This window comes from Heptranchias perlo, chromosome 11 (assembly GCF_035084215.1).
Source record: "Heptranchias perlo isolate sHepPer1 chromosome 11, sHepPer1.hap1, whole genome shotgun sequence".
NCBI lineage: Eukaryota > Metazoa > Chordata > Chondrichthyes > Hexanchiformes > Hexanchidae > Heptranchias > Heptranchias perlo.
Genome location: NC_090335.1, coordinates 33970305 through 33997610, shown reverse-complemented (window position 1 = coordinate 33997610; position 27306 = coordinate 33970305).

Here is a 27306-nt window from a genome sequence, read left to right as displayed (position 1 = left end):
TTTAAGCAATCCTCCTGTCAATCCAACTAATCTATTCATGGCTTGGGTTCCAGCCATTCCTAAACGTCATTGTTATTATAAATTGATAGTTGTGTGAAAACTCGATTCAACTATCCATGAGGCATACATTAGAGTGCTGTGCTTTTGCCTCTTTGTGTACATAGCCTTCAATAAATTTATATTCCAGCAGTTAATGTAACAGCAATAAATTGGGGAACTTGGAAGCAAATAGACTCTTTATAGCTATTAATAAACATGGTAATTAGCAACATTAGCTACAGTATTTAATTTTGTTAAACCAGTTACTGGACAATTTGTTTCCCCAAGGTAATGGCTTTCTAAGTGATTCAATCTCTTCTTTACATAGTATTTCAAGTTAATAATGACAATCATAATTTATTTAGTTGTTTTCTTTATGTTACAGCTCAATTCATCTTGACCGACAAATTTTATGAATCCACCATCTATTTATAGGCGCTACAAGTGATATAATTTTCAAAATGGAATCATCATCACTTTGGGGTTCAAAACCCTTTTAACAAAAGATATTTGAAGGAAAGGGTTAACTGTACCCCTTTAAACAAAGACATTTGAAAACCTGCAAACACAGTAATGTGGTAAACTGTGTTTTCGCAAATCCTGTTTTTCCCTCACTGACTGACGACATTGGAGAAGTATGAGTTTCGGGATTGAAGACATTGTACTGCGGATAGGTATCTAGATTATTAAATAAATAAGTAGATGGATCATATTGAGCTTAAAGCATTGTCAGGCTTTCAAAACACATAGGCTTTTGGAAGCACAAACTTCTCAACACATCAGGGGGTAATGTAAGAAAAGGCAACAAGGACATACATCAAAGGCATCGGATCAGGAAAGCAATAATAGGTGTGAAAAAAGCATGGGCCTCTCATTCCTGTCTGGTAATCCGTTCAAAAGAACTGGGATTTGTAAAACATCAAATAGTATTGCATCCAGCATATGGTCAAATGGTATAAGGTATGGATTTGAACCCATTGAAGCAATCAAAATTGGAATCGTAAGGACCATTAAGAATGTCTGGGCATAAACATGTAAGGGGCTATCTCTTTATGAAAGACCATAAACAGAGGCAGTAAAGGCACCTCTTACAATCCATCATTCGAGCACGTGGTCTTTTCTGCATCAAAGGGTCTCTAGTCACATAATCAAAGCCTAAACTGTCAATCAATGAAGTATGTTAACGATTGAGGCCTAGCAACAGGGAGCGATTAGACAAAAAGAATGATCCTCCCCAATCCTACGTCCTATTGGTAAAAAAAATAATATAAATAGAAGACTTGGAGAGAAGAACAGTCTCTTCTTCACCTTCTGGCAGTCACAAGGAACACACACTGCAGTCAAACATCACGCAAGAAGAAAGAGCGGACCTTGAGTTCTGAAGAGCTGATCAACTTTCAGACCCGAAAATCCTAGGTTTAAAGGTTGTACATGTATTAATGATTTGCCTGATGTGAGTATGAATTGTTAAGTCATTACATAATGACTTAGTTGCGAATTAGTAAGTGTATAACGGGATTTTATATAGGAAAGTCATATATGTGGTTTGATTTTGCTTCATGAATGCTCATATGAACGATAACATCATTAAATAATTTCTTTTGATTAACGAAACTACTGTGAATGAGGATGACTTTCTTTGTTTGACTATTCGTCCAGTGTCCAAGAATCACACAAAATAAGGAATTCCCTACATCATGGAAAGCATGCGCTCACTTGAGGGAATTACCCATGTCGCTCGTATGCCTTTAACTTTTTCTTCTCTAGCTCCAAAGGAAAAGCTTGCCCATTACCAGTGCCAGAGAAATATAAGCAGAAAAGGAGCACCATCACTGAAAATCCTCAGTCCACATGAGCAGGCTGCTCTGGAAATCATAGGCAGACAGAAGAGACAATGGTAAATGAGGAGGTTGGAGGCGAGGTGACAATAGAAGGTTGGTAAAAGCTGGGAATTGCTCATCATAGATAGTGGCAACTTTATGTACTTTCTTAAAGTTTTGCAATGCCTTAATAGCTAGCCGTTGTTTCTTTAAGAGAAATGTCAGTGACACCAAAATAAGCTCTTATATGTTTCACGTCACAAAGGCCGGCCACTCTGAAGACTACCCGAGCACTTCCAGAGTGGAATCTGCTGGCACATCCGTTTCCTTAGCTGCTGCCACTTCATTACCAACTCCATCATGACATCTCACTTACTCCAGCATCATCCCAGAGATACCCACTCAAGAGGAAGTAGTTAGTGAGTCAGAAGGATTTTCACTGGGTGAAACATTGAGGACTAGTGAGAATGAGGATCTAGGAGTGCAAGAGAGGGAGAGTGCTGTTCCTTCCTGGCTGGGGACCTAGGGAGCCAGATCTCTGGCCCAATCTTCAAAAGAGCCATGATTAGGTAGCATTGGTCTGATGTGGAGACAGGGAGATGGTTTCCATGTTTCTGGCTGAGATGATTGTCAAGTGGGAGGAATCCAGAACTCACATCTGCAACATATTTTTCACCTGCAGTAAATTTTTCACCTGCAGAACATTCAGGAGACAGTGACAGTTCAGGAGATTGCTGTAGCACAAGATTCCAACAGGAGGATAATATGGATAATAGTGGCTTCCAGAGTGGCAGCTACCACTTCTTCAATAGTGAATCTAAATTCAATTAATTAAATAAAAATCTGGAATTAAAATACTAGTATCAGTAATGATGGCCATGAAACTATCGGATTGTCGTAAAAACCCATCTGGTTCACTAATGTCCTTTAGGGAAGGAAACCTGCCGTCCTTACCCGGTCTGGCCTATATGTGACTCCAGACCCACAGCAAAGTGGTTGATTCTTAATTGCCCTCTGAAATGACCTAGCAAGCCACTCACCACCACCTTCTCGAGGGCAATTAGGGATGGGCAATAAATGCCGGCCTCGCCAGCGACGCCCACATCCCGTGAACGAATAAAAAAAAAAAGATGTCTTGAGGATTGGCCTGAATGCCACACATGCACATGGCTTCCAACACCTGGTTAGGACTATTTTGCCTGCAATGACACCAACTAGTGGCAGCCCTGAGCCTATGCCCACCACCGGAGGGCTGCTAAGAGTGGGCACCGATGTGGATGACTCTGCTTAGGGTGGTACTGAGCCTGCTTCCTTAGACTCCCTCAAATGCCTGCACATGAGAGCGCTTCAGATCTGGGCCCAGCAACCCTTGCTATTGGATGAGAAGACTGCTGGAAGTTGGCCTCTCTGGGTCAGCTGCTTCACTGAGATGAGACTCTAACCTATTCTTAAATGTTGACAGGGTCTCTGCCTCATTCGCCAGCACTGGTAGTACATCCCATAGTCTCTGCCTCTGTATTATAAAGTTTCTTCTGCTTTCTGTCCTAAGTCACTTGCATTTAATCTTATATCTATGCCCCTTTGCTCTAGACTCCTTAAGCACTGGAAACAGTCTGTTCCGATTTAACTTGTCTCATTCCTTTGGAATGTAAATGCCTCTATCAAATCACTCCTTAATCTCCTCTGTTTTAACAAAATTAGCCTCAATTTTTCAAATCTTTCATTGTATTTGTATTCCCTCACACCAGGCAGCAATTTGGTAAATCTGCACTGCACCCTCTCTATTGCCTCAACTTCCTTCCTATAGTGTGCAGCCCAAAACTGCTCACAATACTTCAAATGTGGTCTTTCTAAAGCATTATATAGATTCACCATTACAGCTCAACTTTTATATTCTATACCTCTTGCCATAAATCCTCGCATTCCATTAGCTTTGTTATGGCCTTATCCACTTGAAGTCCTGCTTTTAAGATCTTGTGAACCTGAACTCATGAATCTCTCTACTCTTTCACACCACTCAACTTTCCCCCAAAGTATACATGTTACCTTTTTTTAATCAAAATATACCACCTCTCTTGTACGTACATTAAATTCCATCTGCCATGTTTTCGCCCATTCCACAATGGTATCAGTATCCCATTGCAGCTTCCTTTGGTCCTCAGAATTAATTACTATGTCTCCTATTTTAGTATTGTGTGCAAATTTGGACGCCACTTCCTCTAGCCCTATATCCAAATCATTGACATACATAGTGAACAGAGGGGGTCCCAGAACAGAATCCTGTGAGACGCTGCTACTTATTTGCAACCGTTCTGAGAAGCTGCCCATTTGTGAACATCCTGTCAGATGCCTCTATATCTTGCAATTGTGTTCAACTCCCACATGGCCTCTGCCCAGGCTGTGCGTGTGGGTAGCACTCTCGACTCTGAGTCAGAAGGTTGTGGGTTCAAGTTCCACTCCAGAAACTTGAGCACAAAATCCAGGCTAACACTTGTCTTTCAGATGAGACGTATAACCGAGGCCCTGTCTGCTCTTTCAGGTGGACGTAAAAGATTCTATGGCACTATTTTGAACAAGAGGGGCAGATATCTCCGGTGTCCTGGCCAATATTTATCCCTCAACTAACATCACTAAAACAGATTATCTGGTCATTATCACATTGATGTATGTGGGAGCTTGCTGTGTGCAAATTGGCTGTCGTGTTTCCTTCATTACAACAGTGACTACACTTCAAAAAAAAGTATTTAATTGGCTGGAAAGTGCTTTGGGATGTCCTATGGTCATTAAAAGCACTATATAAATGCAAGTCCATCTTTCTTTCTTTCTTTCTTTCAGACATCTGTCCTGAACCTAAGGTTGGCAGCATTAACTCTACTGCTGAAAATCCTAGCTGTCTTGGACATCAGCTCATCTACCAGGACTTTTACTTCCTGACTCCCAGAAATCACCTCATTCAGCCGTAGGTCTACTTTATGCTCACTGAACTGTGGCTTGTACATTTTTACCACAGATGTAATTTGTGGTTTGGGGTGTGTGGTTTTTGCCGCATATGTCATTTATGATTCTTTTCATTTCTAGTTTGCTCAGTTAGGTACTTAATTTTGCTTATGACTAGGCTCTCATAAATGGCAGCTTAAATATCTAAGCAGAGCTGTAAAAAAAAATCCAGGCAACCTAGTGTATCATCAGTTCCATATTAGCCATAAGAAGTTAATGCTGCAAAGCTGCCTTTACATCCAGCAGTCCAAAATTAGTCATATCTATTTCCCTCCGGGATTTCCTGTGCCTTTTCAGCTGCTGGTTCTTTACAGTAAACATTTCTGTCTGAAATACTGAGACACTCATATCAGTTTCATCAATTCCTGAGCTCCTTCTTGTTCTGTCAGTGCTTGATCACCTGAATTACTTGGGTGTTATTTTGAATTAACTTATTGTGGTACATCATTAGCATTTTGCTCAAGATTTTCCTTAATTTTGAAAATCGTCATTGGAAATCTTTCTACAACCATGTGTAATATGCAAACAAATCAAAGATTTAAGCTACTCTTCTTCCTTCTTAATACTGTAAACAGCAAACACTTGGAGAGAAATGCATCAAATGAGTACTGGCACCATGATAAAAAAAATGTAAAACTGCATGATCAAATAATCAAAGCCTTCTGAACTATCATCACAGTAAAAGGCAGGTAAACTTGTGAATGTAACCATATTGAATTTAGCAAGAGGTCTTATTGATGAAGCTTTACTGCTACTTACATTTTGGAAAAGCTCATTTTGCAGCTTATGTCAGTAGGTTTCAGAAAAATTATGGATGCATTGGCTTTTCAAATCTTGACTACAAAACCTAAACTATAAAGCTTAATCTTTAAGGGGGTCTTTATTTCCATCTTTAGAATATCCCCTGTAACATTCCTTCCTGTATTGGGTTGCCTTAGTATCTCAGTATCTCCCCCTGACAGCCTAATTGAAATAGCGACACAGCATGTGGGACTGTGAAAGGACATCCTATTTTATGATGCAGCATGTAGGTGCACCAATGAACTATGGCATGAGACTATCTGAACTTTACCAAATTCGATTTTGAATTCAGAGTAGTTAAAGTAGCATTAGGGCTCTAAGTAACTTTCTTATAACTGCAGCAATAAAGAACTATGGTTCCTATTTTCATATTGCACGGCACTTTCCTTAGTTTTGTTTATTGGGCTGAGAAATCCCATCAACACAGTAAAGGCTATTTCCAATACTAAATAACTCTCCATGGCTAATTTGTCCAATTTAGTTATTGACTTCCCCGGCAGTGACATGCACGCCAACTACTAAATGAACTCCCTGTTGCCACTTGATTACTTACACACACATTACATTTAAAGCTTAGCAAATGTATTAAAATAGATTTATGATCAATTAAATTTCAACCTCAGTTGAAGTAAATCTTATCTTAGCAGCTTATTTTAACAGCTAAATATCTTGATGCTGTACGATCAAGGGGCAAATATCTGACTGTAAGTCATTTTAATGGCAACTTGCTGCCAAGCAGAAAATGCAGTCTGGGCTGTAAGGTTACTTTGGACAGTATTAGCAACAGTTTGCACATTTTGATGTGGATTAACACAGTGATAAATGAAGATATAGGAAAGGACCAGCTGGCCCAACAGGTCTGCCCCATCCACCATTTAATGACTGACCACACACAAAACTTCAGCCAAGATGGGGGGAAAAGAACTTTGGGAAATTCTTCCAACAGATTACAATGACTGGTACAACGAATCCTCCAACTCCCACCCCCCAAGGCCTAGCACCTATAACTGGAGATGTCTTCAACTTGCAGAAACTCATCAGCTACCTTTTGTTTAATTTGGGTCAATTCAAATCACCAATTGAAACAATTATTTGTTGGGAAAAGTGAATTGAATTCGGTCAGGATGCATATTCCAAAATGTGAAATGGGCTAGCCTACAAGGTTTGGCTTAGTGGTAGTAGTCTTGCCTCTGAGTCCCAAACATAGTAGATTCAAGCCCCACACCAGAGACTTGAGTACATAATTTAGGTTGACACTTCACTGTTTTTTATAATGATGTTCGTTGAGGGATAAATGTTGGCCAGGACACCGGAGAGAACTCCCCTGCTCTTCTTCAATATAGTGCCATGGGATCTTTTACATCCACCTGAGGTCAGACGGGGCCTCGGTTTAACATCTCATCCGAAAGACGGCGCCTCCGACAGTGCAGCACTCCCTCAGTACTGCACTGGAGTGTCAGCCTGGATTATAGTGGGACTTGAGTCTGCAACCTTCTGACTCAAAAAATACTTCAGACAGACATCAGGTAGTGAAAAATTGTGCGTAGGCCTTCTGTAAGCCATTAAAATCACAATGCTGCTTGAAATATTCATGTGCAGAGAGTGATCTTGCAATGTTAGGCAACATTAATATTAATTTCGATATTTGGGTTTTTGATTTGAGGGTTAAAGGACTGAGACAGACTATTAATGCAGAGCGGCACAGATTGTTCAGCTGAAGTTCTATTTAACAAGATGCTGTTGAAGAGCTCTGACTGCAGACAACTGTTGGAACCCTCCCGGTTTCTCACCATCCCCTATGTCATCAGTGACTTCTCCCTCAACGTGCTGAAGGCTCTGCTCTGGCATGTGCTGTCACCATGGCAGAGCAAATTTATACAGCGAACCACAGTCACACAGGACACTCTTTCTGGGCTGTATTGCAGGAAATCATCAGGCATGCCCAGGCATCTGAGTCGTTCTTTGAGGACTTCAAGGGGGAAATTTTAACCCCCAGAGCGGATGGAGGGGGGGTGGCGGGTGTGGGGAGGGTCGAAAATAAAAAAATGGGCAACCCGCCCCCAACCTGCCCACTTCCAGTTTTAACGGAGGAGGCTCGAGGGGTGGATGACCAACCCGCTCTCAGGAGGCGGGTCAGTCACTAAAATATATTAAGAAGGCTGCGTGCCTCCATTTTAAGTAGTGTTTTATTTTTAACTCCAGCAGGGCGGGCTTCCTGGGCCTCAGGAAACCCTGCAGATAAAAGAAGGGGAGAAGGGCCAGATCCAAAAGGTAAGTGCCTTTATTGCACTGCATGTGGGCCAGGTGGAGCTGGAATCCTTGCCCTCGGCCCACCAAGCAAACCTCTTTAATCCGACGATCGGACCCCCGCGATCGGCCGACCCCCCCAACCCCCCCAACCCCCCGTGATGTCCGATTCCCCCTACCCTCCGTGATGTACAACTCCCCCCACCTCCCGATGTCCAACTCCCCCCACCCCCGTTATGTCGGACTTATCTCCGATCTGGTCCCCTCCTGCTTTCCAGCCTGACAGGCTATCAATCTGGCTGGCTGTCGGGCGGGAAACCTTTTGATAAAATTTTAAACAGGTCCTGCCATTAAATTCGTCAGGGCCTGTGGGAAACCCTTACTTCTGGGCTTCCCATCTGCAATCTTGCCCCCCCACCCCCCCCCAGCTCTCTTCCTGCCTCGGAGTTATTATTGGGGCCCAATAGTCTGCTCAATGAGGGCTGTATTTGTCACATGTATCTGATTGTAGTGGAATTCTGCTGCTAAGCATGGGTTGCGAAGAGGAGTCTTAAGCCAGATGTGTTCGGGGGTTAACTCTTGTCTCCAAGCAGCCAGCCTTTAACTTCCTATGCAAAGTAAACAGTGAGGGGATAATATAAAAACATCGTAGCAGCTGCCAGGAATCTTGCCAAAAAACTTACATGCTTTGCTGTTGATCATTACACACTAGTTGCATTAATGGAGTGCAGCCCCTTGCGATTCTTTCTATTTGCCCTCCCTGCAGCTCCATTTACTCCTTCCTCCTGATCTGCCTTCTCCTCCTTCCAGAGTAAGATTCCGAGGAGGACTCCTATCAAGGAGCAACTGCTATGCCAGAAGCACTTTAGCAATTCAGAATCTACAATCAGGACTACAAGCACTTACTACAAGCTGATTGCCAAGCGGAAACGGAATGGTAGTATCCGAAAATGGTGGGGAATGACTTACTGTCACGTTCCCGGTAACGGTGTGACTGACGTTATGTTCCAAAAGGCCTAGCGCTGGGCAGCCAGAGCACCCGCCTGAGTCAGGTGGTAAGCCCTTGTAATATGCAAATCAGGGGCCTCTGACGTACATAGGACCACAATTGCCATTTTAGGACTCAACTGAGCTGGGTGGAATGGCACAGAGCACGGTCTGCAGAGTTTCAGCTGGTGGTGCAGCCAAAGGCGGGCCCAAAGTTAAGTTCTTTATGTGGGGCCGGGAAGAGCAGGTGTGTTCTTCCAGGCTGCACAAAATTAGCCTGGGCTGCTGCAATGGGTTCTCCGCCATCCCCACCCCCTCCCCAACCCCTCTGAGAAGGAACCCCCCCCCCCACGATCTGCCTTTTTCCAGGTCCGGAAGCCAGCTAGGCTGCCCATAGTGAGGTGGCCCGGACACAGCAGGCTGACCCGCGTTGCTTGCTTTCCACCGTCAGCCCACCTAGTATGTCACTGAGGTTCAAGCCTCAAAGTGGGCGGGACCACCTGTGAAAGGATTCGCAGAATTTCACATGTTCCCCCCCCCCCCCCACCCCCGAAGATTTATTGGAGTTATTAAAGAAACCCTGGTGTGACTGTGTTTTAAAAAATCCAGGGTCTTTCAAAATGGCTGCGGTCAGACACATGGCCAAGGGCCGGCAGATTTGAAATTGGATTCTCTAACAGCTTGGCAGGCTCCGTGTTTCAGACAGGTTTCTTTGAACAATGCAGTTGCATTCACGCCCTGAGGCAAGCCATCAACGTTGCCGGTCTACACATCAAAATTCGAGCAGGAGAAATCCCAGGACTAAAGGTTGCCCATTAAGGAACATTCGGAACAATGGAAAGCAGTTATGGAACAGATCAGTACAGGTACCGGCCATTAATGTAAATGGGCCAAGATGGGGACCCCTTTTGTCTTACGTTTCCACGCCCAAATAGGACAATGGAGCAAACTGATGAGGCGCGAAATTAACCCATTACCAGGAGGGTATAACTGGGGGCATCCCAGAACCTCTCTCTCTTTCTCTTCGCCTTGGCCCAGTGTCCTGCTTGCCTGCTAGCAACCAAGAAGGAAGGCCGTCCAGTCAACCACATGTCGACGGCAGCAGCAGGACACAGGGGCCAGGCCTTTTCATCTGTTTCACCAGTGAGCATTAGTTTTTTTTCTGGCCGCCACAAGATAACCTAGCTCGGTGTAAGGGTGGGAGTTAAAGGGGTATTGCTAAAATTGTGATTTTACAATTTTCCCTCGATGTGTCCGTTTCTTCCACCCCGTTAAGTGTAAGACTGTATTGCATCCATAGCGATTCCTTTTATCTTCTGTATAATACTGTTTACTTAGTAGTTTTAGTTTTCTTATTAATAAACATTGGTTTTCCTTGCACCAATCCACTGGTCTGTTCGTCTGTCCTTATTACCACTCGATAAGTCCTGAGCTCAGAATCAGGAAGGGGAAAGCGATTCAAAACCGCACAGCGGGCAGGGCAGCTCAGGAAAACATAACTGGCTGACCTACAATAAGCCCCGGAAACAAAACCCCTTACACCTGCTGGCACAATTGGACAGTCAGTTATCTTGCTGCGCCGGGGGACAATCTACCCCTTAAAATAAAAAAAAACAAATTAATGCAAGAAAAATGCTTCCAAAAGCTCTACACAGCTTTCCTCGTGAGCAGCTAAGGACACCTTTAAATAGTATTTGAAATGGGTGCCTCAGAACTTGTACCACCCTTGGTTTGTGGGCAGGAGCAGGAAGTAGCATTAGTTAGGTGGTAAGGTCACAAAATGGTTTTGGCATCTTAATGACATCACGCATCCCTGATTTGAATATATTCATGAGACCCCCGCCTGTTTCAGGTAGATCTGGCTGTTGGATGTATACCCCCTGGCAAATCAGGTGGGTCTAGAAGCAGCATTAACTGGGTGGGAGGAAGTGAAACTTGATTTTCCGCCTGCTATCACTTTATCTTCGAGCGCAAATGCAGAGTCAGATCAAGATTGCCCCTCCCCCCACCCCATGGCTTTAAAAACTGAGCTTGTGAATTAAGGAAGATGTTATAAATATCTGGCGGCCGATATTGCGAAATGTTTTACCCCGTGGAATGCCTATTCCCCACATGCAAGGATCATGCAAAGGGGTTGGGTCTCTACCTCTTTATGTTGCCTTACTCTTTCAGGGGCTTCCACTGAGAGGCGGAGAATGGTGTTCTAGTGTTAGTGAGGAGAGAATGGGGTGTCCTTGGCCTCAATTACCATTGATTCTGCCCAGGAGATGCCCTGAGAAGCTGGCAGTAGATCTTGTACTGGTAGCCCTCCTCTGGAAGACCTGGCAGCAAGACAAAGAGGATCCAAAAGATAGGCATCTTTTTTGCTTGGTCTTTGGCCCTTGGAGGTCTTGCTGGAGAACAGCATGCAGAAGGCCCCAAGGCCCCAAGCAGTTGCATTTCTGGTTTTGTCCTGTTTCCTGGCACAAGACCCTGCTAGTGGGAAGGACTGTGCCAAGGGTGTGACCAAGGCATGTTAATGACTCGGCCCAACCAAATTTGGGCACAGCTCAGCCTGGATGGGCACAGCGAGCTTCAAATATGCTGGGCCTGCCCAGCACTCAAGCAGAGAGGGGCCAGCGAGATTGGATCCCTGCTCTATGGAGAATTGATTAAAAATATATATATTACATTTGTCGGCCTCTTTCCTCTGACAAGAAGATTGATTTGCTGCTTTTTTTTGTTTGGAAAAGCCGTGCATGTTTTTGTTGTGATGTGAACTATTGTTCGTTTATTTTGACTTTCTTCTTCGATGCTCATTGACGACATTAATATATTTACAGCAATTCTGTAAACTTCGTGGAACTTTGCTGTCTTTACATGCAATTATGGATCAAATGTTCTTCACCTTATGTAATGGAGTCAGCAGACTAGAGGCCACAAAGACATATTTATGTTTGATGCACTTTTAGAAAAGAATAAGGAACTGAAAAGAAGAAAATGACTCTCTTTGCACTTTCACTTTAACTTCCATTTTCTATTTTTCACATCCACTGCTGTCCAAAACACAGCTGTGATTGTGCTGTCAGCAGCAGTGCTCCAGCAAGGTCTGGCTTCAGGCTGCCCCTCCTATACCACGGGAGCTCTGACCCCGTTTTCTGGGTTGGGGTTCACCAGTCGTGCATGGGAGCCTCATGGTGGAATTGCAGTAGGCCTCACCGTTCACATTTTCCTTCATTCTCCACAGCGTCCCACCCGATTTTGGTCAGGACCATGGAGGAGAATGCCAACCCAAATTTCTTAGCATAGGTCAAGTAGATTATTTCTGTGTAAAGTGCCTTAATGCTTGTCAGTTTACAAATAGTCCTCTACGAAATCTGTTATTGAATCACAGTGCACAAAATCTTAGTTCTGTTTATTCGTTTAACCCATTTTGAAATATTTTGTGTTAAAACCTCAGTAGCACCCACCGATCTCTGAACTAGAGGATGGGCAGTAATTTGCTATCAGGGCCCACTAATGAAGCTCTGTAACCATCCAGCAAGTGTTCAAAGTAAGGGACATAAACTATACGTCTTTTTTCTAACTTTCCCTTCTCTACCTTTTTTTCTTTTTTATTCATTCCTGGGATCTGGGCGTCGCTGGCAAGGCCAGCATTCATTGCCCATCCCTAATTGCCCTTGAGAAGGTAGTGGTGAGCCACCTTCTTGAACCGCTGCAGTCTGTGTGGTGAAGGTTCTCCTACAGTGCTGTTAGGTAGGGAGTTCCAGGATTTTGACCCAGCGACGATGAAGGAACGGCGATATATTTCCAAGTCAGGATGGTGTGTGACATGAAGGGAATGTGCAGGTGGTGGTGTTCCCATGCGCCTGCTGCCCTTGTCCTTCAAATTGTAAACAATTTTACAACACCAAGTTATAGTCCAGCAATTTTATTTTAAATTCACAAGCTTTCGGAGACTTCCTCCTTCCTCAGGTAAATGTTTCAGGAGCTTCCTCATTTACCTGAGGAAGGAGGAAGTCTCCGAAAGCTTGTGAATTTAAAATAAAATTGCTGGACTATAACTTGGTGTTGTAAAATTGTTTACAATTGTCAACCCCAGTCCATCACCGGCATCTCCACATCTTGTCCTTCAAAGTGATAGAGTTCGCGGGTTTGGGAGGTGCTGTCGAAGAAGCCTTGACGAGTTGCTGCAGTGCATCCTGTGGATGGTACACACTGCAGCCACGGTGCGCCGGTGGTGAAGGGAGTGAATGTTTAGGGTGGTGGATGGGGTGCTAATCAAGTGGACTGCTTTGTTCTGGATGGTGTCGAGCTTCTTGAGTATTGTTGGAGCTGCACTCATCCAGGTAAGTGGAGAGTATTCCATCACACTCCTGACTTGTGCCTTGTAGATGGTGGTAAGGCTTTGGGGAGTCAGGAGATGAGTCACTCGCTGCAGAATATCCAGCCTCTGACCTGCCCTTGTAGACACAGTATTTATGTGGCTGGTCCAGTTAAGTTTCTGGTCATTGATGACCCCCAGGATGTTGATGGTGGGGGATTCGATGGTAATGCCGTTGAATATTAAGGGGAGGTGGTTAGACTCTCTCTTGTTGGAGATGGTCATTGCCTGGCATTTGTCCAGCGTGAATGTTACTTGCCACTTATCAGCCCAAGCCTGGATGTTGTCCAAGTTTTGCTTCATTAACTGAGGGGTTGCGAATGGAACTGAACACTGAGGAGGAGGTATCCTGCTGTTAATCACGCAGCTCCAGGGAGTATCAGCTGAGATCAAAATTAACTATGTGGGCAATCTCATGTCCACAGCATACAGTGGCTTAACATGAATTTCAGTTGTTTGAAGCTAATTAACTGTGGTGGTACACAAAAATAATCCGTAGCAGCACTTAAATTATTTTTGATAAGTTATACTTTGAATCAGTTAGGTAGGTTGGGAGATTCTAATAGCACATAAAGTTTGTATCACTATTAAATGGATAGACTCCCTCAGGCTCTCTAAACCACATTGCAGATGCTCATAAAGGAGCAAAGGTGGGTATCAGTGTGAACTGGTGATCAGTCAGCCTACATTGTAAATATATCCAGCCACCATAAAAAATTCAGGAAACCATTCTTCACAGTGGAGCTTGATAAATTAACCTGAAACATTCTCCAGTGACTTTATGATGGAGAATTTTAGGGATAGAACTGTAATTTAAAAAAATTCTGCTTCAGAGAACACTCATAAATTGCTGTCTCCACAACAAATGATGATGAAATACCACAGATAATTTTAAAACCCATTGATTTAACCAAATAAGGCCGTTGTGCTTCATATTTAATTGAAGAAGTGCAAGACCTCAAGGTTTTCCCTATGCTTCAATTCTTTCTCATTTTACTTCTATGTAAAGAGAGTATGCTTCACAGATCCTGAGTGTTTGCGCACCTACAGTAACTGAAAGGTAAACCGCAAGGGCAAGTCATGTGCCGAACAGGGCAGTGCATGTGGAATGAACAGTTTTCCATCTTCTGCTCAGTTCTGATTGTACTTTGACCTACTTCTAAATATAATGTGTAGGCAACGAGTTCAAAGTAGAATAACTGAAGCGCGACTGTTGAGACTATAATAAAATTAACAATGAATATCAAAAAATAATTTATTTCTGGCACAGGTTAATTAATATTTGCTAACCCTCATGTCATCTGAAATGTTTTACAATGGATTAAATCGAGGCTATGAAATCAGAAATGTCTTGCTTTCCAAGGCATGTCTGTCTCTGGTGTTTGGTTTGAAGAGTCCATACCTTATTAATCTAACTTAGGGAAAACCCTTGCTTGGCAGTTAAAATGATCAATAAAATTAATTATAGCAGACAGTGCTCTAGTTTAAAAGCTAACTAATAGATTTATATCTTATTATTATTTTAGACCACGTGTATTGATGTAACGATCGGTAAAAAAAATCAATGTAGTTATTGGAAAATCTATAATCTACCTGTGGCATTGAAACTTTTGATTTAAAAACTAAAATAACTGTTTGGGCATTTTTTTTAAAGTAGCAAAACCAATGTTGTTACAGTAGGCTATTAATATATTTGAGGATTGAAGGTGCACTTTTCAATTGGAGTTTTGGGGCAGAATGTCCTCTATTAGTATTATAATGTTACATTGGAAATATCTGCAAAATTTTTAAAGATATTTTTAAGTCTTTTAAGTTGTTCTTACCTAATGGCTCAGGAAGTTTATCTAGAGATCAGCTGAGCCATACAGACCAAAACAGTACCTGGTTCAATGCCAAACTATGCTAAATTGAGCTGGGGTGATGGTAGGTTACTACAACTGGCGTTAGTATTGCTGGGAGAGAATTGGCCATGGTTTTCACTTCTAATCATTATGCAGAGCCCCTCCCCACCCTCCTCTGAAAGTGGGAGGTTGGTTGAAGGCAGATTTGGGCTTAACTGTGATGCCCTCTGCAGTTGAATAACCGGCACCTCACTGTTACGGCTCATAAATGATTAATGGTTAATTGGGTGAGGTACCAGAGGGCACTTGGCACCTGTGGAAATACATCCCAGGAAGGAATTAATACCTTCAGAAGAGGGAAGAAAATTGGCAAGCAGATTCTCGTAGTGTTTCTGCTATCAGGTCTGAAAAGGAAAAGAATTATCTTTATTAATTCTTATATAAATAAAGGGATATTCTTTGCAGGAGTGCAGTCTTTCCTTTCTATCTTTAATTGCATATGGCTTATAAGTCCCTTTATGAGTCCCTTAATTAAAGTTATTAATTCATTGATTCCTTGAGTTGCATACAATGACTTTATTTTTCTTTGATTCTGTATAAAATTTTACACAGTATCATCACAATAAAGAAAATGGGCATGAAATTCCTCTCACCCTGCCCTGTCCTCAGAAGTGTAACAGGGCAGGACTTCTGGCTGCCAGTCTGCCCCTTATCCCCACTCCAAATCCTGGGGTGGGGTCATTTACATAGGGGCGCAACCCAAAGTTCCAGCGGAAGAAGTGCTCTGTGATTGATTGAATTTAGAATATTGCCATTTATTATAGGCCCCACTTCTGCCAGGCTCTGGTCTGGCACACAAGTAGGCCTAGGGAGCAAGTGAAGTGGTAGTGGTGGAATTTATGATGCATGATATCATCCCAACTCTTCTGATGATATACGCATAGGGGGAGAGTTGTGCAATGTGAATAAAAAGTGGTAGAGACCTGGCAGATCTGGGTCTCACGCCAAATTCCAGTCTGCCTGCTCTGTTTGCGGCCCCCACAGGCCAGGAATTTCGGGTCCAATTTGTTTACATCATATGAAGTATTATTTCAGTATTAAAAAGCTTTGGTTAAACTTTCACATCCTATTTTACACTGGGTCTTTGAAATTCCCCACAGTATGGTGAGGCTACTGCTGACATAACTCATTACATTTCCCTATATTCCCAATGATACCCACTCGTTTGCTGTCTACTTTGCACACCTGTGTTTTGAATTAGAAATTAGGGGGAAAAATTGAATAAGGGTCCGTTCTGAGTGATGGAAGCCCGATGCACTACCACCCTGCTCTGAACGGACCCTCCAAGGCAGCACGTGAAATGCGTGCCGCCTGCTACTTACCCTGAAATCTCCATGCAGCAAGCGCAGCCCTCACTGCCAGCGCACGTCATCAGCTGTCTGCGCTTCTTAAAGGTGCAGGCACATTTCTAATGTCAGATACACAGCCAAGGAGGAGAAGGGAGAATGGCATCCCGAGTAGCTGCACCAGCAAGAGAGCGGGCACCAAGATTCCCGGATGATGCTCTGGAGGCCCTGGTGGAAGGGGTGGACCAGGAGAGGGCAGCATTGTACTCGCAGGGTGGCAAGAGGCCCTCTAGACTACAGCTGCGTAGGCATTGGCAGGCCGTGGCACAGGAGGTGAATGCGAGGAGCATTGCAGCACGCAGGTGGGTGCAGTACCGCAAGAAATTTAATGACTTGACACAAGTGGTCAAGGTGAGTGAATGCAAGTGTCAAGTGGCACATCCTACCAACTGCACCAATGCTCCATGCACGACACCAACACTATACACCAGATACATCGACGACATTTTCTTTCTATGGACCCACGGCAAGGAATCACTAAAGAGACTACACGATAACATCAACAAGTTCCATCCCACCATCAAGCTCACCATGGACTACTCCTCAGAATCAGTTTCTTTCTTGGACACACGAATCTCCATCAAAGACGGGCACCTCAGCACCTCACTCTACCGCAAGCCCACGGACAACCTCACGATGCTCCACTTTTCCAGCTTCCATCCTAACCACGTCAAAGAGGCCATCCCCTATGGACAGGCCCTGCGAATACACAGGGTCTGCTCAGACGAGGAGGAACGCGATGGACACCTACAGACGCTGAAAGACGGAGAAACTACGCCATGTTCTCCGCAGCCTTCAACATGTCATCAATGAGGACAAACACCTCGCTATGGCCATCCCCACACCTCCACTACTCGCCTTTAAACAGCCACCCAACCTCAAACAGACCATCGTTCGCAGCAAATTACCTAGCTTTCAAGAGAACAGCGTCCACGACACCACACAACCCTGCCACGGTAACCTCTGCAAGACATGCCAGATCATCGACACAGATACCACCATCACACGAGAGGACACCACCCACCAGGTGCATGGTTCATACTCCTGTGACTCGGCCAACGTTGTCTACCTCATACGTTGCAGGAAAGGATGCCCCAGAGCATGGTACATTGGCGAGACCATGCAGACGCTGCGACAACGGATGAACGGACACCGCGCAACAATCGCCAAACAGGAGGGTTCCCTCCCAGTCGGGGAACACTTCAGCAGTCATGGACATTCATCCACCGACCTTCGGGTAAGCATACTCCAAGGCGGCCTTCGAGACACACGACAACGCAAAATCGTCGAGCAGAAATTGATAGCCAAGTTCCGCACCCATGAGGACGGCCTCAACCGGGATCTTGGGTTCATGTAACGCTACACGTTACCCCACCAGCGAACAAATGTTATCTGTTTTTAATATAATGGGTCATTTGCTGGCTTTCTCTGCCTTCCGGATGTTTCTGCCTCTCTCTGTTTTTTTTCCTGTTTGTTTTTTTGTTGAATGTGTATTCGGGGGTTCTGCAGGTGACACCTCTCTGTCTGAACACGGTGATTGCCTTGGCAACGGGCAGTTGCAGGGGCATTCTGTAAACACCATGTATTGTTCTATATGTATAAATGCGTAGGCTTCGAGGAGCTCCTGAACATTTACCTGAGGAAGGAGGAAGCATCCGAAAGCTTGTGAAGTTAAAATAAAATTGCTGGACTATAACTTGGTGTTGTAAAATTGTTTACTATAGAGATTAGGTTAGAGGAGGGATCTGCATGCGGTGAGACACCGAACACAAGTGCGTAGGAGTCAGGGTGGAGGGAACGGATATCACAGGAGCCAATTCGCTGGAGGGCAAGGTTGCTCACTAGTTCTGCTGCAGAGGAGTCAGATGAGGACTTCGATAGGCCAGGCTACAGAAGACGGCTGATGGGCATACACCACCAAATACTTGGGGCACTGGAAAGCCTACGCACAATGAGAAGGGGCATGGAGGAGTCCAGCTCCAACTTGGCCCAGGGCTTTGCGCAGAGCTTGGAGCCCATCTTTTCCAACATGGAACGGGTGGTCACCTCCATCAGCGCACCTGTGGAACCCACCATTATGCAGCGTCTGATGACTGATGTCACAGCATCCATTGCAGCACAAACATCTACCATCCAATGTCTGACTGCTGCATTGGAAGCTCAGACTGCTGCATTGGAAGCTCAGACTGCTGCGCTCATGGCTCTCGGGGACCACTGTGGAATGGGGCTTCCAGGGCATCACAGCACTCCAGCAATCCGTTCTCCAGCCGATCACCAGGGGTGCTGAGGCGCTGCCCCAGGAGAGTAGCAGTGGTGTCATGGCAGTCAGACCTGCTGTCCTCTCTCAGGATGACAGCATTCCTGCCCCCGCCCCTGCCACTCTGCCAGTGCCCCTGTTGTTGCCTGTCGGCCAGCCAGGCCAGACTGCTGCAGCCCATGCTGAGATGGTCCTGTCTGAAGCCGGGCCCTCCCGGCCCAGAGCAGCTCAAGGTCGTCCTCCAAGGCCATCTGGACATTCCTTCATTGAAAGCCAGCAACCTCCCACCACCCATGCTCCAGCCCCTCGGGAAGCACCTCATAGGAGCACGAGCATAGGTAAAGGCACACGGACAACAGGGTCTAAGGGAATGCACAATGGTAAATAGTTCTGTTATGTTTACATAATTTCATTTATTAATCCATAAATGAGAGTTTGATTTTGCATTTGGTGGTGGTTTTTATTCATGCAATGAGCTGAGAGGGACACCAATGTGTAATGTGATGGAGGGCGATTTGATTGTCTTGTGGGAGGGGAAAGGTGGGGAATGTAGGACTGTTGATGAGTTGGCGGAGATGTAGTTTCAATTATTGATAGTGGGCAAGGATCAGGCGAGCACGCAGAGCCCTTGCAGAAAGACGTGTGGTTCCTGCTGCACCCTTGCGTCCTCCTCCACATCTTCTTCCGGCTCCACCCCCTCCTCCTGCTCCTCCTCAGCCTCTTCCTCCTCTTGCACCTCCGCCGCCTCCTCCTCCACCTCTGGCTTAGGATCTTCTGCAGTCATTGGTGGCAAAGGCTGGTCCCTCATGATGGCGAGGTTGTGCAGCATGCAGCAGATCACCCCGAATCTGCCCACCCGCTCAGGGGAGTACTGCAGGGCACCTCCAGACCGGTCCAGGCAGTGGAAGCATTGTTTGAGGAGGCCTATGGTGTGCTCCGCGATGTTGCGTGTGGCAGCATGGCTCTCATTATAGGCCTGCTGTGCACATGTGCGTGGATTCCTGACCAGTGTCATGAGCCATGGTGTGAGGGGATAGACCTTGTCGCCCACTAGCCAGCCTTTGACTTGCCGAGTCGGATGAAAGATAGCTGGCACGTTGGACTGCCGCATGACAAAGGCATCGTGACTACTCCCAGGGTAGCGGGCATCGACCTCCAAGATGCGATGCGTGTGGTCGCACACCAGCTGAACGTTGAGGGAGTGGAAGCCCTTTCGGTTGACGAAGAGAGCCGAGTTGATGTGTGGGGCACACAGGGCAATATGTGTGCAGTGCATGGCACCCTGCACATGGGGAAGCCAGCAATGCCCTGGCAAACCCCTGTGCTCGCTCGTTCTGATTCTCTCTGTCGAGAGGAAAGGTGATGAACCTGTTCCTTATGTGGTACAGTGCGTCTGTGACTTCCCTTATGTAGCAGTGCACTGCATACTGCAAGATGTTGCACACGTCGCCAGCAGAGGCCTGAAATGCTCCTGAGCCGTAGAAATTCAGCGCTACGGTGACCTTCACAGCCACAGGCAATGCTGTCCTCGCCCTGCTCTAAGGCTGCAGTTGTGGCCTCACCAGTTGACAGGTCTCGGTGACGGCTTACTTGGTGAACCTCAGGCGTCGGATGCAATCCTCCTCGGTCATGTTGAGGTAAGAGAATTGATCCCTGAAGGCCCTCATTGGGTAGGGCCTTCTGCTCAGTACCCTGCGCCTCCTCGTCCTCCCTCTCCTCGCAGCTTGACCCACTAGGCGTGGCCTCTCTGCATGCTCCCAGTTGTGCTCAATGCCCAACGGGAGCCCCAGCAGACCGCCCGTGGTTGCCAGGAATGTTGTTCCACCGTGGTTGTAGTTTCCCAACCCTTAAGGTAATATCTGCCAAAGCACTCTCAAAAGTAGTGTAGGAACTCTGAATAAGAATAGGGAGCTTTAAAAAACACTTCCTACTCCTCCAGCAGCCAGAAGGAATAATCCAGCAACTAACCTGTAACACCTGCATGGCCCTTTAAATAGCGCCTTCAAGCATTGTTAGAAACGTTTAGATGGTCGGGGATAAGACTGTGCGTTGAGTTGAGCGTTAAGGTCCAAAATTGTGTGTATCACTTTAAATCAGCGTTGCACACTGATTGCCGCCATTTTCTCCCTACTTTACATGCTTCCAGCATTCGGGGATAGCGCATGCGCTAACTCCTATACCAAGATGGCGTCTGGCGCACGTCACTCACGAAACAACGGGCGCTACACAGCCCAATTTAGTGCCCTGAGTATTCAAAGTAATTAAATAATATATAACCCCAGGGATGTGCACAGTCAGTTGTATAATTTATTGAAAACCTTTGACAAGAAACTTTAAAAAGGCTCAGTTCTATAGTAATAAAAGATCCTTACTAAGTAAGGCCCTTAAGGATTTCTTTTCCTCTCTGGATGGGCCTATGTGTAATGGCTACATGAGACTCCAGGATTTCATACCCCTAAAGTCATTCTAAGAAAGTCCTGCTTAATGAGAGATGCTTACCATATTATTCTTGTCTCATTTCCTACAACTATTCCTGTCGTTGAGACTTTGAGATATTGCATCACATCCAGCTTCCTATTCATTATACATGAATTTAGCATTATTTTGATTGTTTGTCCCTTGCCAATTTTCTCTTCCAGCATTCCCCCTTTCTCCCCTCCTCCTCACCTGAAGGCATTGACTCATTGCTGTATTAATGCTTCATGGGCATAGACGATACTCTGCTGCTTCCCATAAGTGGCCATTATTCATATGTAAACCTTGACATTGTTTGGCAGGCTATTCAATCACGGGACGTTACAACCAAGCCTGATCCTATCCCCGGCTGACATCCACACCTGCACTTCCAGTAGCGATGACTGAACAGAGATCAGAAGTGGCAATCTTGCTGATTTTCTCTTAACCTAACCTGGGGAAGCTGCGGCCAAATGTAACACCCCTAAAACCGCCTGGGTGCAATTAAATAACAAAACGCAAACTGGGGATCAAACCTGGGACCTTCCTGGTCGATGTGGCTCAGGCACTCAATAACTGAAATGAGTCATCAGGGAAAAAAGTAATGTTCATAAGACCTTCATTTTGGCACTACCTTCTGGCCATCATTAAATTTGACTTTTGTTTATTTTAGTGCACTCTGGTTAAATCCGTACCTGAAGTGAGCATAGTAGGGTACAGTAGCAAAGTGGTTATGTTATTAGACTAATAATCCAGAAGTCGGGACTAATAATCGGGACTCATGAGTTCAAATCCCACCACGGCAGCTGGGGAATTTAAAATCAATTAATTAAATAAAGTCTGGAATTAAAATACTAGTATCAGTAATGGTGGCCATGAAACTACTAGATTGTCGGAAAAATCCATCTGGTTCACTAATGCCCTTCAGGGAAGGAAACCTGCCATCCTTACCCGGTCTGGCCGATATGTGACTCCAGACCCACAGCAATGTGGTTGATTCTTAATTGCCCTCTGAGATGGCCCAGCAAGCCTCTCAGTTATACAATTGCGCTAAAAAAAGTCATAAGAATAAAACCGGACGGACCACCCAGCACCGGACACAACAAAGGCAAACCAAGCCCAGTCGACCCTGCAAAGTCCTCCTCACTAACATCTGGGGACTTGTGCCAAAATTAGGAGAGCTGTCCCACAGACGAGTCAAGCAACAGCCTGACATAGCCATACTCACAGAATAATGCCTTTCAGCCAACGTCCCAGACTCTTCCATCACCATCCCTGGGAATGTCCTGTCCCACCGGCAGGACAGACCCACCAGAGGTGGCGGTACAGTGATATACAGTCAGGAGGGAGTGGCCCTGGGAGTCCTCAACATTGACTCTGGACCCCATGAAATCTCATGGCATCAGGTCAAACATGGGCAAGGAAACCTCCTGCTGATTACCACCTACCACCCTCCCTCACCTGATGAATCAGTCCTCCTGCATGTTGACCACCACTTGGAGGAAGCACTGAGGGTAGCAACGGCACAGAATGTACTCTGGGTGGGGGACTTCAATGTCCATCACCAAGAGTGGCTCGGTAGCACCACTACTGACCGAGCTGGCTGAGTCCTGAAGGACATAGATGCGAGATTGGGCCTGCGGCAGGTGGTGAGTGAACCAACACGAGGGAAAAACTTACTTGACCTCGTCCTCACCAATCTACCTGTCGCAAATGCATCTGTCCATGACAGTATTGGTAGGAGTGACCACCGCACAGTCCTCGTGGAGATGACATCCCGTCTTCGCACTGAGGACACCATCCAACGTGTTGTGTGGCACTATCACCATGCTAAATGGGGTAGATTCAGAACAGATCTGGAGCTCAAAACTGGGCATCCATGAGGCGCAGTGGGCCATCTGCAGCAGCAGAATTGTATTCCAGCACAATCTGTAACCTCATGGCCCAGCATATTCCTCACTCTACCATTACCAACAAGCCAGGGGACTAACCCTGCTTCAATGAGGAGTGTAGAAGAGCATGCCAGGAGCAGCATAAGGCGTACCTAAAAATGAGGTGCCAACCTGGTGAAGCTACAACTCAGGACTACATGCATGCTAAACAGCAGAGGCAACATGCTACAGACAGAGCTAAGCGATTCCACAACCAATGGATCAGATCAAAGTCCTGCCACATCCAGTCGTGAATAGTGGTGGACAATTAAACAACTAACGGGAGGAGGAGGCTCTGCAAACATCCCCATCCTCAATGATGGCGGAGTCCAGCACGTGAGTGCAAAAGACAAGGCTGAAGTGTTTGCAACCATCTTCAGCCAGAAGTGCCGAGTGGATGATCCATCTCGGCCTCCTCCTGATATCCCCACCATCACAGAAGCCAGTCTTCAGCTAATTCGATTCACTCCACGTGATATCAAGAAACGGCTGAGTGCACTGGATACAGCAAAGGCTATGGGCCCCGACAACATCCCGGCCGTAGTGCTGAAGACTTGTGCTCCAGAACTAGCTGCACCTCTAGCCAAACTGTTCCAGTACAGCGAACACTGGCATCTACCCGACAATGTGGAAAATTGCCCAGGTATGCCCTGTCCACAAAAAGCAGGACAAATCCAGTCCGGCCAATTACCGCCCCATCAGTCTACTCTCAATCATCAGCAAAGTGATGGAAGATGTCGTCGACAGTGCTATCAAGCGGCACTTACTCACCAGTAGCCTGCTCACCGATGCTCAGTTTGGGTTCCGCCAGGACCACTCGGCTCCAGACCTCATTACAGCCTTGGTCCAAACATGGACAAAAGAGCTGAATTCCAGAGGTGATGTGAGAGTGACTGCCCTTGACATCAAGGCAGCATTTGACTGAGTGTGGCACCAAGGAGCTCTAGTAAAATTGAAGTCAATGGGAATCAGGAGGAAAACTCTCCAGTGGCTGGAGTCATACATAGCACAAAGGAAGATGGTAGTGGTTGTTGGAGGCCAATCATCTCAGCCCCAGGACATTGCTGCAGGAGTTCCTCAGGGCTGTGTCCGAGGCCCAACCATTTTCAGCTGCTTAATCAATGACCTTCCCTCCATCATAAGGTCAGAAATGGGGATGTTCGCTGATGATTGCACAATGTTCAGTTCTATTCGCAACCCCTCAGATAATGAAGCAGTCCGTGCCCGCATGCAGCAAGACCTGGACAACATCCAGGCTTGGGCTTATAAGTGGGAAGTAACATTCGTGCCAGACAAGTGCCAGGCAATGACTATCTCCAACAAGAGAGAGTCTAACCACCTCCTCTTGACATTCAATGGCATTACCATCGCTGAATTCCGCACCATCAACATCCTGGGTGTCATCATTGATCAAAAGCTTAACTGGACCAGCCATATAAATACTGTGGCTACAAGAGCAGGTCAGACGATGGGTATTCTGCAGTGAGTGACTCACCTCCTGACTCCCCAAAGCCTTTCCACCATCTACAAGGCACAAGTCAGGAGTGTGATGGAATACTCTCCACTTGCCTGGATGAGTGCAGCTCCAACAACACTCAAGAAGCTTGACACCATCCAGGACAAAGCAGCCCACTTGATTGGCACCCCATCCACCACCCTAAACATTCACTCCCTTCACCACCGGCGCACTGTGGATGCAGTGTGCACCATCCACAGGATGCATTGCTACAAGTCGCCAAGGCTTCTTCGACAGCACCTCCCAAACCCGCGACCTCTACCACCTAGAAGGACAAGAGCAGCAGGCATATGAGAACAACACCACCTGCACGTTCACCTCCAAGTCACACACCATCCCGACTTGGAAATATATCGCCATTCCTTCATCGTCGCTGGGTCAAAATCCTGGAACTCCCTTCCTAACAGCACTGTGGGAGAACCTTCACCACACGGACTGCAGTGGTTCAAGGCGGTGGCTCACCACCACCTTCTCAAGGGCAATTAGGGATGGGCAATAAATGCTGGCCTTGCCAGCGACGCCCACACCCCATGAACGAATAAAAAAAAATCCGGTGCACTCCCCTGCTTTGCTCTGATTCAGTATGCAGTTTTTATAGTTCTGATCCATGTAGAAAAATTCTTGACAAATTAGTCTTCACAATTCAACTGTGTTTGGAACAACACACTTAAAGTCTTTATTGACATAATTGGGGTAATTAAAATAGGTAACATCAATGGAAATAAAAATCAGGAGAGATGTAAGATGGGCTGCCGATTCGCTATCACCAATTTTATACAAAGTCAAAATTACCTCCGATGACTTCAATTAACAAATCTTACACAACTGTGAATTTTTTTTGAAAGAAAAGAGATAACAGCATATACTTTCAAAACCTTATTTCAGGTATTGCATGAAAGCAGATATAAACAGAAACACCCCACCCAAACGTTTCAGGGTAAAAAGTGGGGAGTTTAACCCCGAGTTAAAATGTTCTGGATTACTTACCCACCAGAAAGCCGCCTGAGTGGAGAAGATGCTGCAGCTTTCCCGCCAAGCCTTCGCGGGTCTGAAGAGTATCGGGATGTGGAGAGGCCCTGAAAGGTAAGTTTGTGGAGTTAAATTGGAGAGCAGAGTTAAAATAACACCGAAGAATCTAAGCAATATCAAAAGCAAAATACTGCGGATGCTGGAAATCTGAAATAAAAACAGAAAATGCTGAGAATACTCAGCAGGTCAGGCAGCATCTGTGGAGAGAGAAACAGAGTTAACGTTTCAGGTCGTCATCTAAGCAGTATAGTCAGTATAGGATCCAGAAAAGAAAGAAAAAAAGAAAGACAGAAAGAAAAGAAGTACCAGAGAGGGTTGATGAAGGTAGTGCAGTCGATGTTGTACACATTGACTTTCAAAAGACATTTGATAAAGTACCACATAACAGACTGATTCAAAAAATACAAGTACATGGGATTAAAGGGACAGCGGTAACTCAGGTACGTAAATGGCTAAGGATAGGAGGCAGAATGTCGCGGTGAATGAATGTTTTTTCTGACTGGGGAGAAGTATGCAGTGGGGTCCTCCAGGGGTCAGTATTAGGACCATTGCTTTCCTTGTTATATATAAATGACCTGGACTTGGGTATAGGGAGTATAATTTCAAAGTTTGCAGATGATACAAAACTTGGCAACATAGTAAATAGCGAGGAGCATAATAGCAGACTTCAGGAGGGCTTGGACAGGCTGGTGAAATGGGCAAACACATGGCGGATGCAATTTAATACAGATAAGTGTGAAGTGATGCACTTTGGGAGGAACAACATGGAGAGGCAGTATAATCTAAATGGTACTATTTTGAGGGGGTGCAAGAGCAGAGGGACCTGGGAGTGCATATTCACAAATCTTTGAAGGTGGCAGGGCAAGTTGATCAGGCAGTTCAGAAAGTGTATGGGTACTTGGCTTTGTAAATAGAGGCATTGAATACAAAAGCAAGGAAGTAATGCTAAACCTTTACAAATCACTGGTTGGGCCTCAGCTGGAGTATTGTGTTAATTCTGGGCACCATTATTTAAGAAGGATGTCAAGGCCTTAGAGAGGGTACAGAGGAGGTTTACCAAGATGATACCAGGGATGAGGGACTTCAGTTATGTGGAGAGATTGGAGAAGCTGTGATTGTTCTCCTTAGAGCAGTGAAGGTTCAGGGGAGACATAATAGAGGTATTCAAAATAAGGGGTTTTGATATAGCAAGTAGGGAGAAACAGTTTCCTCTGGCAAGTGGGTCAGTAACCAAAGATCATAGATTTAAAATAATTGGCAAAAGAACTAGAGGGGAAATGAGGAGAAATGTTTTCACACAGAGGGTTGTTAAGATCTGGAACACACTACTTGAAAGGGTGGTGGAAGCAGATTCCATAGGAACTTTCAAAAGGCAAATGGACATGTACTTGAAGAGGACTAATTTGCAGGGTTCTGGGGGAAAAGCTGGGGTGTGGGACTAAATTGGACAGCTCTTTCAAAGAGCCAGCGCAGGAACAACAGGCCAAATGGTCTCCTTCTGTGCTGTAAGATTCTATGATAGAACAAAGAAAGAATGAAAGAAGAATGAAAGAATTTGCATTTAAATAGTGCATTTCACAACCACAGGATGTCCCAAAGTGCATTACAACCAATTAAG